General features: G+C 43.9%; 1 protein-coding gene across 3 annotated transcripts in view; it reads right to left on the bottom strand.

Moving 5' to 3' along the window:
* The window catches only part of DPP6 (dipeptidyl peptidase like 6), a 767,208-nt gene that overhangs the window by 509,202 nt on the left and 243,567 nt on the right, over nt 1-14,439 (bottom strand). The window lies entirely within an intron of this gene.

Here is a 14,439-nt window from a genome sequence, read left to right as displayed (position 1 = left end):
AGAACAGGATTTCCTGACCAGAAACCTGAAGTAACAAATACAAGTTTTAAGAAACACTTTGGGGCAGAAATAAGCTTGCAGCTGAATGCAAGGACCACGTATAACTATACTTGTGATTCTGCAGGGTTCCCACGGGCATTTATTGAGTAGCAACTACACTCCAGACACCTTGGCTTTTTCCCTTAGCCAGTGAGCATCTGAGCTGGGATTCAAATTCTGGTCAGACTCTAACGTCTACAAACTTCCATTATACACTCTGATGAGAGCTGTATATTTCAGGTGACAGACATGAGGCTTCGGTCTGAAATCTAGGGGCCTGAATTAGTATCCACGCCTCCCCCCACAAAAGCTGCAGAAGGGGTAACTTCATAAGCAACGAGGTCCTACTGTATAGCACAGAGAACTATATTCAGTATCCTATGATAAACCATATGGAAAAGAATATTTTAAAAAAGAACATCTATCTATGTATAACTGAATTGCTTTGCTGTACACCAGAAATCAACACAACGTTGTAAATCAACTATACTTCCATCAAAAAAGTCATTTAAAAAAGCTGAAAATCATTGTTTAAAAAAAAAAAGAGGTAACTTCACCCTCCACCAGACCTCAACATCAGCTCCTAAATCTCGCCTCCCCCAAGGTCAAAGGGGCAGAGAACGACCTGTGGCTTCTGTCTCCATGCTCCTCTCTCCCCCACCCCATCACAGGCACAAGGTTCTCAGGTTTACAGGAAAATAAAACGTTCTTTACTGAGTTACTTATTCCTCCTTCAATGCACGCTGATGGACTTCCTTCTGTGAACCGCTACTGTGAGAGGTTCTACGAAATGTAGACGGGCAGGCTCCCGTCCCCCATGTCACTTATGGTCCAGTAGGAAAAACATGGAGCAGACAAGTGAGGAGAACAGACAGGGATGTGTGTGTGGATGCAGGAAGCCCAGGAACCTTGAGAACCAGAGCAGTTTAAAGCTTCTGCCCACCCGGAGCCCCGGGAGGTTGTAGGAATAAAATCTTCTGGCTGGTTCCTAGGCATCTTGTTCAGACACACGTTGAGCAAATGTTTGTGATCCTTTCTGACGGATGGTTTCTTCTCCCTAGACACCGACCAGCAGCTCATTCTTTTTTATTTCAAGATGTCAACCTCCTTCCTTAGATCTTCAGTCTTTAAACTAAGGAAACTGTCTGCTTGGGCTGCGGTTTGCAAAGTGACATTGGAGTTATTCTCTTCCTCCTTGAAACTCCAAGGATCGATTCCACCTTCGTTTGGTAGCAGTTATAAGGTGTAGCTTGTTCCTCCATCCCAGGCTCCAGGGAGAATCCGGGAGGGACATCGGAGGAACATCTAACACAACCTCTGCCCTCCTGTCTGTGCTCGTTGCTCCAAGTTTCCACTGAATTGTGACAAGGCCAACCTGGGTCTGAGGATGCTGTAGGGCACTGTGTATGTTGCCAAGTGTAAACTGAGGCTTTGCAAATCTGTCTGCAAACGTTCTGTCCAAGTTTATGAACCCAGAAAGAGTGGCAGTCTACATAAAAAAGAAGCATGTAGTCAAAGCCTCTGCCACCTGGAGAAAGATCCCTTAGTTGTCCCATCCCCTCATTTCAAAAATAAAAGGAGTCACTGTAAACTATTTGGAAAGGACGGAAAAGCACAAAGGAAAAAATCAGATAAACACCATTTAATACCTGGAGACGAACCCCGATAAAAATGGATATACCTCTCCAGTCTTGTTTTCTAGGTGCTGTGTGTATGCGTTATGCTAATTTAGTTCCCTAAATATTAGGTGAGGCCACCCTCCCTCTTCAGATTTAAAGTCAAGCTGGAGTTCGCCACCTGGGCCAACGGCACTGCCATCTCCTCAGTTTTTTGTGATCCCTTCTGGCTCCAAGCTCCATGTCACCACAAGCCCATGGACCATGGATGGTCACTTCCCTAACATAAGGTAGCATGTTGCCTTTTCTTTGGCTCCCCACAAAATTACTCAACAAGGCTCATGGGGAGATAACACGTTTCACTGAAGGCTCGGGCCTTAGAGAGGTTTATCCTGAAGACACAAACTTAAAATTTCGCAACAGTCAGCCCCTTGCTTAAAAGGTTTTGGTTCTCGGCTCACCAGGAATTTCCCCTGGATTACCTGTCCTCCTTCTCATCATTGCTGTTTCTCATAAACTCAATAACTAGGCACACGTCTCCGCTCCTCTCATCTTCGGGCTCGTCCTTCCGGATGTTCGAAGAAACTCAACTCACTTCACCGTATTGTCGAGAGAAATCTAGCTCCCAGACCTCGTCGGCTCCTGGCCCACAAGGCATTTCCATTCTTCCGAGCTCGCCTTTAACCAGCTCAGGCCCCCTCCCGGTAAGTGGGAGGCAACAATAGAAGAACTGGGAACGTAGGAATCATGCCACTGAACTCCCTTCTCCGCTTCCCCCCGCAAACCTATCCCCAGCCGATGTAGGAACAGTTAATTTTTTTTTTTTTTTTTTTGTTTGCGGTACGCGGGCCTCTCACTGTCGTGGCCTCTCCCGTTGTGGAGCAGAGGCTCTGGACGCGCAGGCTCAGCGGCCATGGATCACGGGGCCCAGCTGCTCCGCGGCATGTGGGATCTTCCCAGACCGGGGCACGAACCCGTGTCCCCTGCATCGGCAGGCGGACTCCCAACCACTGCGCCACCAGGGGAGCCCTGAATACAGTTATTTTGATAATGCCCTGAATTATCTGTACCTGGTTTGAAAAGATTTCTCCATTTTCCATTCAGCCCTAATGCAGCCTTATTCAGCCATTCTGCCCTCTGAGGGTGTGTCTACAGTCAGGGGTCCCCTCGAACATGTCGGGGGTCCCCTCATCCTTCTCACATCTGTGACGAGGGCACCCACTCTCACTTCTACCAGGTCCTGTTTCTCTCACTCACCAACAATGCCCCCACCTCACTGACCACCTGCCCAAAGAGAAGTCTGGCATTTGCCCTCAGCTTCTGGGATATGATCTCCAAGCCCTTGGAATGTCCTGCCTGATAAGAACATCTTTGTTTACCTGGTGATCTTGGGCTGCCAGACAGTATATGTTAACACCATTCAGGATGGGCCTTTGGGTCATGCGGTATCAGCCCGACCTCTGGAGGGGCTGGAGACCAAGGTCAGCATGTGGATGGTCAACCATGTCTACATGACCACGTCCCAACAAACACTCTGACACCAAGGCTCGGGTGAGGCTCCCTGCTTGGCAACACTCTGTGTGTACTGTTGCTTGGAGCAGCTGGCATTGTCCACAACCCCACGGGGAGAGGTCAGCTGGCAGCCCCACACCTAGAACCTTCCTGGACTCGGCACGTGAGTCTCTTTCTTTGGCTGATTTTAATCTACATCTTCTCCCCGTAATAAACCACAACCACGAGTATGAGGCTTTCTCAGTTCTCTGAGTCCTTCTAATGAATTATGGAACCTAAGGGGACCCCGGAACTTGCAGCTGACGGCAGAAGGGAGAGTGGTCTTGGGAACTTCCAAATGTTGCAGTCTGGCATCAGGTGTGTTTGTTCCTGCACCACAAAGACAGGAACTGGTGAGAGTTCCTATTATGGGCTCTGACATCACACTTCCTTTCAGCTTTGCGTCCCACTACTTCCCTCCCAAACTATCCGTTCTAGAGGGCGTGGTATGAGGGAAACATCCCTGGAAGAAGAATCAGGATACCAAGGTGTGGGAAAAGCTAGTACACAGAAGAGAATTTGTGATAAAGTTTTTCCTTCTCTCCACCCCCTTTTTAAAATAAGTAACAAGGTACAAACCTACACCAATTCAGTCAGTGCACATGTAAAATCCTCTCTGAAGATGAAGTATTGATCTTATGCCCGTGACCAGAATAACAGAATGACAAGCTGAAATTCCTCCCCTCGCTAAAGTTAGTTCATACTTATTTCATTACGTTATAAAAATGATTTGGGACTATATTATGGAAACAGTCTGCTACAAACCTTATTTCTAACTACAAACGATGATGTAAAGGAATCTGAATTCAGTTACTTCCTCTTGCGTTCTCTAACAGTTTGCCCCCAAGAGTAAACATTTTTAAAAGGTTTGATAGAAATCATTACAGAATATAAACTAACCCTAATGACTGACCTTACTAATTAAAATTATATAAAATCATGGGCTTCCCTGGTGGCACAGTGGTTGAGAGTCCGCCTGCCGATGCAGGGGACATGGGTTCATGCCCCGGTCCGGGAAGATCCCACATGCCACGGAGTGGCTGGGCCCGTGAGCCATGGCCACTGAGCCTGCGTGTCCGGAGCCTGTGCTCCGCAACGGGAGAGGCCACAACAGTGAGAGGCCCGCGGACCGCAAAAGAAAAAAAATTTAAAAATTAAAAAAATAAAATTATATAAAATCAGATGTTGAATAAACGGCCAAATATCAAACTGAATGTTGTTTTGGATCCTACATTCTTGACCTTAATGAGGAAGTTCTGTTTTTCTAATTTTAACAATGATTTAAAGCATTCTTCATATCCCAGGTGCATTTATAATAAAGAAAAACTATATGTTTCACCAAGATTCTCTACTGCAAGCAACATGTGAGCTACAGAGATTAACCAACCTTCCTACATTTTGGGGGCATCCAATATCCTAAGGGTCGTCAGAGAGAAACCAATGCTTTAAAGCCTCTAATTGCAGCCTGGGAGCTCAGCTTTGAAACTGTAGACAGCAGTCATCTATATTACTAGCTGCTCATCACTCAAGCACTAGAATTACACAAGAGCAACTGTCACTACACTGCTGTACTGGCAAGGCCAGTCTAGAGGTTTTACAATCAGGAACATGTTCCAGGAAGTGGTAGAAAATAAATGTGCTTGTCTTTCACACTAAAGACGTCCTAGAAATCAAACATCAAAATCTCAATTTAAAAAAATTAGCCTGAGAAATATGCATATTTCCTCACAGAATCAAACGTGTCACGTCTCTCCAAATGGGGTTAATACAGTATAAGACAGATTTTTCTCAAAGACACTAGAAAATAAGGAAAAACAAATATGTTGAAGCAGAAGTATTAAAACAGACAAAAAGGAACATGTGCGATCATCCTGGGGGCACAGAGCTCTCTAACGAGACAGGGTTTGGCCACCACGGCATCCCTCATAGGCTTTCTGACGTCAGGCATCCCCCCGTGCAGGAGCAAGACAGCTGTTCCTGGGACACACAGCCAGCCTCCAGTCGCTCCTGCAATCCTCCAGTGCCCAAGGCCCAGACAAGCGTCTAACTTCCAAGGCCAGAGTTTTCTACCGTTTCCAATTACGGTGCTGCCAGCGTGCTGTCAGGGACACTGGGAGGGCAGCTTGGGTGAGAATGGACCAAACACACACTCTCAAAACTGTATTTGCGATGAACAAATTATTCCCAGAACTTGACAATGGAAGACTTCATTTTGCTTCTCTTTGGAAGAACCGCCGAATCCCGAAATGTTTGCACGCTCTCGAAACCTGGATCCGTGGATAAATAACTCCACTTATTTACTTCTCAGAGTCCACTGGTCCTAGAGCTTCAAACGCTAAGAGCCTCCTATCTAAATCCAGATGATTTCTTCACAGCAGACACACATATGAAGACCCAAAGACTTAGCCATGGGCCAACAGCAACCTCATCACAGGGGAGTTTGTTAGAAACACAGACTCTCAGGACTTGTGCCAAACCCACTGAATCAGAATCTGCATTTTGACAACATCTCCAGGTGATTTGCGAGCACATGAAAGTCTGAAGATCACCAGGTGAAGACATGATGGAAAAACAGAGCCACCATAGGATCCAGCCGTCCCACCCCTGGGCATATAGCTGGAGAAAACGAGAATTCAAAAGGATACATGCACCCCAATGTTCACAGCAGCACTATTCACAATAGCCAAGACATGGAAGCAACCTAAATGTCCATCGACAGATGAATGGATAAAGATGTGGTACACGTATACAATGGAATATTACTCAGCCATAAAAAGAATGAAATGCCATTTGCAGCAACATGGATGGACCTAGAGATGATCATACTGAGTGAAGTAAGCCAGATAGAGAAACACAAATATCATATGATGTCACTTATATGTGGAATCTGAAAAAATGATACAAATGAACTTATTTCCAAAACAGAAACAGATTCACAGACATAGAAAACAAACTTATGGTTACCAGAGGGGAAAGGTGTGGGGGAGAGATAAATAAGAAGGTTGGGATTAACATATACACACGACTATATATAAAATAGATAATCAAACAAGGGCCTACAGTATAGCACAGGGAACTCTACTCAATATTCTGTAATAACCTATATGAGAAAAGAATCTAATAAAGGATAGATAGAGGTATATGTATGACTGAATCACTTTGCTGTACACCTGAAACTAACAGCATTGTAAATCAACTATATTCCAACATAAAATAAAAATTAAAATAATTTTAAAATAACTGAAAAAAATTTGAAAAGACATAATGGAGAATAGATTTTTGATCCCTTCATGGGTTACTTTCCGTGATCCTTGGCCACAGACCTCATCATACAAATAGGTGAAAATAGGAAAGATATAGTATGTTCAGCCCATTCCCCAGATAAACATATATGCCAGCGTAGGTATTTAGATATGCAAGCCATCCTAAAGAATCCTGGACTTTACTAGGTACATGTATAGTAACCCTACTGGGGGAAACTCAAAGAGTGTGTTTTTACGGACCCTGAGAACGTGGCTCTATTTTCAGTAGGCTGCTAATTTCACATCAGAGCTCCATATTTAACTACACCTGCTGAGTTAAGGATCATATCCCGTGTGATACTCTGTCCACCTTTCGAGATGACAGGTACAAAACTCTCTGGGTGTGCTGCCGATGGGGAGGGCGCACAGGAATGGCAGATCGATGGGTATTCTCCCCCACGGGTATCTTTCAAAGCTGGGTCCTCCTCACCTGCCAGCAACGCCCCCCTGCTCCGTTTGTCGTAAAATCCGCTTCCCTGCAGATTAGAGCAACGATCGCTGATGCAGAGAGAATTCAAGGGCCTCAGATCAAAAGCCTGAGAGGTTCATTTACAAAAGGGAGTACTTTCTTCTCATCGACACTCTTTTGGTCGACCAGTTATCCGTCTGCCTATTAGTACAGCTCAAGTGAGATCCCTCAGGGCTTGGGAGAGGTCTTTTTTACCTTGCCAGCAGGTAGGTCATGGAAAAAAGTAAATCTTTTGTTCTTCTCAGAAGAAGCCACACAGACAGCCCCTGTGTACTGAGTACTGTCAGTTGACTAAGGATAGATGAGTGATCCCCGAATCACACCTCTGCCTGCCGGTTCCAAATACCATTCACGCAGTCTCTACACAGGCGCCAGAGAGAGCGCTTATCTTCGGGATCGAATACCTGAAGGGGAGGAAATAAGGCAGCTACCAAGCATGCATTCCAAGCATGAAAACGTTACGTTAGCTGGAAGAGACCAACCAGCACCCACAACCGGGGCAATCTGTTCAACTCTGAGGCACCTCTGGGAATCCTTAGTTAAACACCACGCAGCACCAAAGATGCCACCAAGGACGTTCTCACAGTCTTGAGGGAAGGCCGTCACAGGATCTTGTGCAGGCAGGGGCTACCCAGGGCCCATCATAGTGAAGCTAATACTCGCTAGAGGTGGGAAGGAGGCACCCAACCGCTCCATCCCTGCCTCTGGCTTTGAGCTGTAACCCCTCATTTCCACAAGAGGAGTCTGAAGTCCAAAGAGCAGATGGATTTGTCTGAGGTCACACGGCGACACTGCGTGTCATGGTAAAACAGGGGCTGAAACGTGCAGAATACTCTAGGGTGAGTTCTTTCCAGAACCATCTGCTAGTTCACCTCCCCAAAGAAGGAGGGGATATTTATATATATATATATATATATATGTATATATATATATATATATATATATATAGAGAGAGAGAGAGAGAGAGAGAGAGAGAGAGAGAGAGAGAGAGAGGGAGGGAGAGAGAGAGGGAGAGAGAGAGGAAGACAGACAGAGAGAGAAGGAATTTCCAACAATGGGAAAATGAGTACAATTTAATGGTCATGTGAGAGGAGAGAAGAGTCCAGAATTACAAGATTCACTCTGGGTCCCGCTGCTCTGGAACCACTGTGAGTTTGTACACGTTGCCCCCAGTGTTGAAAATTCCTTCCTCTTTCCATTCCTCTCTGATGTCTGCCGTAGACTCGCCTTATCCATCAGGAGTCAAGTATCAGTTCTTTGCTGAAATTTCCCTGATGCTCCCCACCCTGAGGAAGAGTCCTGCTCTTTTTTCTGTGCTCCCACAGGACCTCATTCGAACTTGTAACAGAACACTGATCCCCTCTCTGGTGATGACTGTTCGCCCACCTCTCCCCTCCCCCACCCCTAGAGGCTGCAAGTGCCTTGTAGTCAGGGTGGCGATACATCTTCCCCCCCACCCCCGCCCCATACCGGCACCTAGAACTGTGCTGTACAATATGATAGCCACTAGCCACATGTGGCTATTTCAATTTTATATAATTAGAACTAACTAAAATTAAAACTTCCATTTCTCAGTCACACTAACCACATTTTAAGAACTCAGAAGTAACACACACCAGTGGCTACCATGCGGGACAAGGCAGCTACAGAACAGTTCTATCTCAGTTCCAATGAACCATGCTGTTCTAGAAAATACTGTCTGGTGCACAGGAAAGATGAGTTGGAATCAGGAAGAAAACAAAAGTGTACAGCAAAGCTTTAATGGGGACCATCTAAGTAAATCCAGAAACAAACCATCAGCGTCCTCCTATCTATACTTGCCTACGACATATCCAAGTTCAAAACCGGTGGTTTCAACTTCTCACTCAGAATTGTTACAAGAAAAAAAAATTGTAGTAAGTCTTAGGAAGATGCAAGTTCATACTCACAGGGCTTTCCACATTTGGAAATATTTATTTTCAGGGTTTCTAAACAACAGGAAGTTAGAAAAACTTCTTGATGAGAATTAGGAAAAATAACCTAATGATCAATAATCTTTATTAATGTCTGTGAAACTCCTTCCCAAGGTTTTGGGTCTGGCCTTGCAGATACTGCGTCTCTGTCACAGGGTGACCGCGGGGCCCCCTTCTGCTCTCTAGAAAAACAGGGCTGATGGCAGGGAGGGGGAGGGTGCATCGTAAACGTGGTTCCTGTCACTAATCAGCATGTACACTCAGGAGTTAGGTAAACCCTTTCCTTCTATGGGCTTGACTGTTTCTCATTTCACAATGAACGTAATGATCACCGAGGCTCCTTTCTACTTTAATACTTTATGATTTCTTGATACTAAACAGAAATCAATAGGACTCCCAAGGTTTGCATGGCTATTTTAGACTCCACGGGCGGATCAGCAGAGAAGCTGCAGGGCCACATCCATATCAAATTGATGGTTTCCTGTCCCTGCTCTCCCTTCATTCTACATCACCAATTAAATCCATCTTCAGAAAAGCGCTTCAGTGAATGTCCGCTAATTAAGAATCTCTGCCATGCCCTGCACTGCCAGGCGAGTTTACTTCCGCTTTGGGATGTAACATCATGATGGTTCCAGGTCCCAGCGCACCACGTGCCTTTTACTCTTTGGTTCCTGCCTCTTGTCCCCTCATCTGGCCTCATCAGCTCTCGTGGACTCCTTCTCCAAGAGCTCACATCCATCCAAAGCAACACCTGATCCGCACACCTCTTTCTGACCTTGAGCATATATAATACTCTGAGTGAGGCAAAGGGACACGGAGATTGGAGGAAATGATCTTTTCCTTTTCTTTCAGTCTCTGATGATTGGCACTCTATCGTTCTGACACTGCCACCTCCCTGAGCTCGTGGACCTCATGAAGATTGTTCCAGCAAATATGAATAATAACCACCTCCTTCACAGGGGTCCCAGGAAACAAACTCAAACAGCACTCCTGCTTCAAAAGCATTAGTGGTGGGCATTACTCATAGAAATACACATTCCCGGGCTTCCCTGGTGGCGCAGTGGTTGAGAGTCCGCCTGCTGATGCAGGGGACACGGGTTCGTGCCCCAGTCCGGGAAGATCCCACATGCCGCGGAGCGGCTGGGCCCGTGAGCCATGGCTGCTGAGCCTGCGCGTCCGGAGCCTGTGCTCCGCAACGGGAGAGGCCACGACGGTGAGAGGCCCGTGTACCGCAAAAAAAAAAAAAAAAAGAAGAAAAAAAAAGAAATACACATTCCCAGTGAAGGCAGAAAAGAAATGTCGTAGCCTGGGCAAATGATCACAAGGCTTATAATATCTGTGTTTCTTCTTTGCCGTCCTGGAAAACCAAATCACACAACCAGTGTAAATGGTGACAGTGAAGGGACACACTCGTAACAGAGGAAAGAAATGCATACATTTCATATCCTATTATTTCTTTACCTTTTTCCATTTCCCCCACGATATTGGGGTGGAAATTCGTACAGGCAATGAAGTGCTTGAGTTCTGAATTCCAGTCCCAACTTAGAAAGAAAATTTCACAACACCCTGAGCAAAGTTTTTTTTTTTTTTTTTTAAACCTTCACTTCTCCTCTAAGAAACATGGTCAATACTACTCCTCAAATAAAAGTAGAAATTGACATAAATATCAGATTGTGGTGTAAAGGGGGACATCAAAATCAACTTCACCAAAATCTTCATCTCCAATCTGTTGCTATTTTCAAATACTAATTCCTCATCAATAAATACATACATCAGTACATATGTTGACCATGTAATTTACTGCCCAAACAAGGACACCACTGAGAATAAAAGGGAATGATATTAAAACTCAAGCCAGGACATTGGCATAAACCAGCACTGTCCTAAGCAAATTGAAATATATGGTCACCCTACCTATAAAGCACTTTTTTAAAACCCATAAACTGCTTTTTATTCTCATAATGCTAATAACTACTGATTCTTCTATTTTCTCCTGATACTCAACATCCCATGTTTCTGCTTTTAATTCCCCACGTTGCCTAGAAGCTTAATTTTTTTTTCCAGAAGCATTCATCTTCACAGACTCCAACAATGATACGCAGTAACCAAGCCTCAAGCAAAATATTAAGACTGAACCAAAGACCCAGATCCGTGCATTTCTTATCTCTCTAAAAAATACGTGAACTTCTTTTTTTAATTTAATTAATTTATTTTTTATACAGCGGGTTTTTATTAATCTATTTTAAACATATCAGTGTATACATGTCAATCCCAATCCCCCAATTCATCACACACACACCTCCTCCACCGCTTTCCCCCCTTGGTGTCCATACGTCTGTTCTCTACATCTGTGTCTCTATTTCTGCCCTGCAAACCGGTTCATCTGTACCATTTTTCTAGATTCCACATATTTGCGTTAACATATGATATCTGTTTTTCTCTTTCTGACTTACTTCACTCTATATAACAGTCTCTAGATCCATCCACGTCTCTACAAATGACCCAATTTCGTTCCTTTTTATGGCTGAGTAATATTCCATTGTATATTTGTACCACATCTTCTTTATCCACTCGTCTGTCGATGGGCATTTAGGTTGCTTCCGTGACCTGGCCATTGTAAGTAGTGTTGCAGTGAACATTGGGGTGCGTGTGTCTTTTTGAACTGTGGTTTTCTCTGGGTATGTGCCCAGGAGTGGGCTTCCTGAGAACAGGAACTCTGGCACACGTGCTTTCCTGTATCCTTAGCTATACGAACCCTCCGGGGACTCACTGGATACTGTTTGCAGACCAAGGAGTCCAATCACCTCCCTTTCTTCATTCCTTCCTCATGGGAAATCAGATTATTTTATTTGTCATCTACCTCAGGAAAAGATATGAATCAGTGCTGAACAGATAGCTCTCTAGAGAAAATCATGACGGGAAAACAAAGTGGTATTCTTTCTATGCAGCAACTACACAAATTATACGATGATGATTATAGCATCCCGCAACAGAATAGAATATAATGCCAGAATTATGCATTCTTGATAAACATGTAACACTGAGCAAGCATATGAGACTGTCTAGATCTGGACAAATTCCACTAGGACAGCAAGAGATGTCACTGGTATCCACCAGTATCAGATAGAGTTTTCAGACCTTTGAAATTATGTTTCTAGGGTCATAGGTTCAAATTTAATCATAATTATATCTGCATCCTTGTTTCATCAAAATGTACGTTTTGAGCGCTGACTTTTATCCTCCAGGGATGACTTAGGACTATGAAAGAGTAGTCTCCCATGAATTAGGACCCACCAAAAGATATGACCACACCATGTTTCCGAATAGGGACCAGAGCCACACAAGGGTTACATCACCATGAATAGAACCCCACAGCTCGAATGCCACAGAACGTGGCTGATCCAGAGATGATAGTTTGATGAGCTGAACTGGACGCAATTCAGTTTCTTTCCTTCCCTACAGCCGTTTCATGATAGATCTTTGGAGAGTTAATTGATCATTTTTTGCCAAATCTCAAGGATATGAGATACAAGGTTTTATTTTTCCCTTGAAACATGGAGATAAGGTCATCCACGTCTGAGAGAGACTTCACCAATGAAGCATAGATTTAGCAGCCTTTATGTATGAAAAACAACTTGAAATCCATTTTTTTCAATAAAAGTGTCAGGCTTAAGGTTCAACTAAACTGATGCATGCAAGTAATCTGGCAGGTCCTGACAATAAAACCTCCAAACAGGTAAGATATTCAGGTAACAGAGAGGCACAATTTATATTTGTTATTTGAATCCATTAAAAATGTGCCTCTGGCCTAAACGTTTAGAGATGTGTGTATGGCAGAAAATATAAGTGTCTTTCCTCTGATTATTAATAAAATGTACTGAATTCCGACAGTCTCGCTGCAGTTCTGAATAAGTCATGAAAGCAGTATCCAGATCTTTAGTTTATAATGAAAATAAAGCAAAGGGACCAAATGACTCTCTTTCTGAATCATTAGAATAAATACCTAATTAAGAAATATTGCTCTATTTCTTTGGGAATGGAATTCCCATCATGGAAGAGAGACTCCAGCTATAGTCATATCAATTTTAAAAGTGATTCTTAGGGCAATGTGCAGAGATCAAATGTAACGGAGAATAATGAGGATCCAGTGTGCATCTGAAATAAAACTGAAAAGTCAGTCCTAGAAGCAAGGATGGGCCATGGGAGCTCAAGATTACGCAGGCCAGGCATGGATATTTTTTCTCGTTGTTGGAAAGAGGTTCTCTGGAAAGTGCTATTTGCTAGATAGGCCCTGAATCCCTCCTAAGTGACGGGACGTGGGATGAGGAACCCAGTCTGAGCGCTGCCTGCACACACACCAGCCACGTGGTCTTGGGCACGTTCTCACTGAGCTTCTGTTTCCTTGTGTGGCAAATGGAGACGGTAGAGCCCATCCCAAGAGCTTGGGAGGACCAACCAAACAGCTGCCTGTGAGAGGCTCAGCAGCCCGCCAGGTTCCCTGCAATGTCACTTAGTGGCACGGTTTGGTTTCTAGATCTGTTACAACTCAGAACGTTCATGAAACGCACAACGCATAAAACGCCTGGGTGAACAAGGTGCCCGCTGGACCAGAACATACTCACAAAGCTGATGTGGAGGATGGGGGCCTGGGGCAATGACCGCGATGCTGGGATGACTCAGGTGGGGAGAAGGGAGACAAATGGGTTCTACTCGGTAGAAGCTGGAAGGGAAGGTCACACACTGGGATATCTGTGGTCAGAGGAAAAGACAAAGTCGAAGCTTAGTTCTGATAGGGACCAATGAAAAGTAAAGGAAAAAGGCAAACGGAAATACAGCCGGTACTCAGCTGTGCCTGCACTGAATGGGCGAAAAAGAGAGAACAATTCATAAGCAAAGAGAATTTTTAAAAATTGAAGTATAGTCGATTTACAATATTATATTAGTTTGAAGTGTACAACAGTCATTCAAAATTTTTAGATTACACTCCATTTAAAGTTATTATAAAATATTGACTATATTCCCTCTTCTGGTCAATATATCTTCATAGCTTATTTATTTTATATGTAGTAGTTTGTACCTCTTCATCCCCTTCCCTTATCTTGCCCCTCCCCCCATCCGTCTCGCCTCACTGATAACTACTAGTTTATTCTCTATTTCTGTGAGTCTGTTTCTGTTGTGTTATATTCGTTCCATTGTTTTATTCTTTTAGATTCTACATATAAGTGATAACATATGGTATTTGTCTTTGTCTGTCTGATTTATTTCACTAAGCATAATACCCTCCAGGTCTATACACATTCTTGTAAATGGCTAAATTTCATTCTTTTTTTATGGCTGAGTAGTATTCCATGAAAATAGAGTATTTTATCACACCATATACAAACATTAACTCAAAATGGATTAAAGACCTAAATGTAAGACCAGAAACCATAAAAGTCCTGGAAAAAAACATAGGCAGAACAGTCTTTGATGTAAATCGTAGCAATATTTTTTGGATCTGTCTCCTAAGG

Source organism: Stenella coeruleoalba, assembly GCF_951394435.1.
Source record: "Stenella coeruleoalba genome assembly, chromosome: 9".
NCBI classification, from domain to species: domain Eukaryota; kingdom Metazoa; phylum Chordata; class Mammalia; order Artiodactyla; family Delphinidae; genus Stenella; species Stenella coeruleoalba.
The sequence above is the reverse complement of the archived record's forward strand: the minus strand, read 5'-3'. Positions and strand labels throughout refer to the sequence as shown.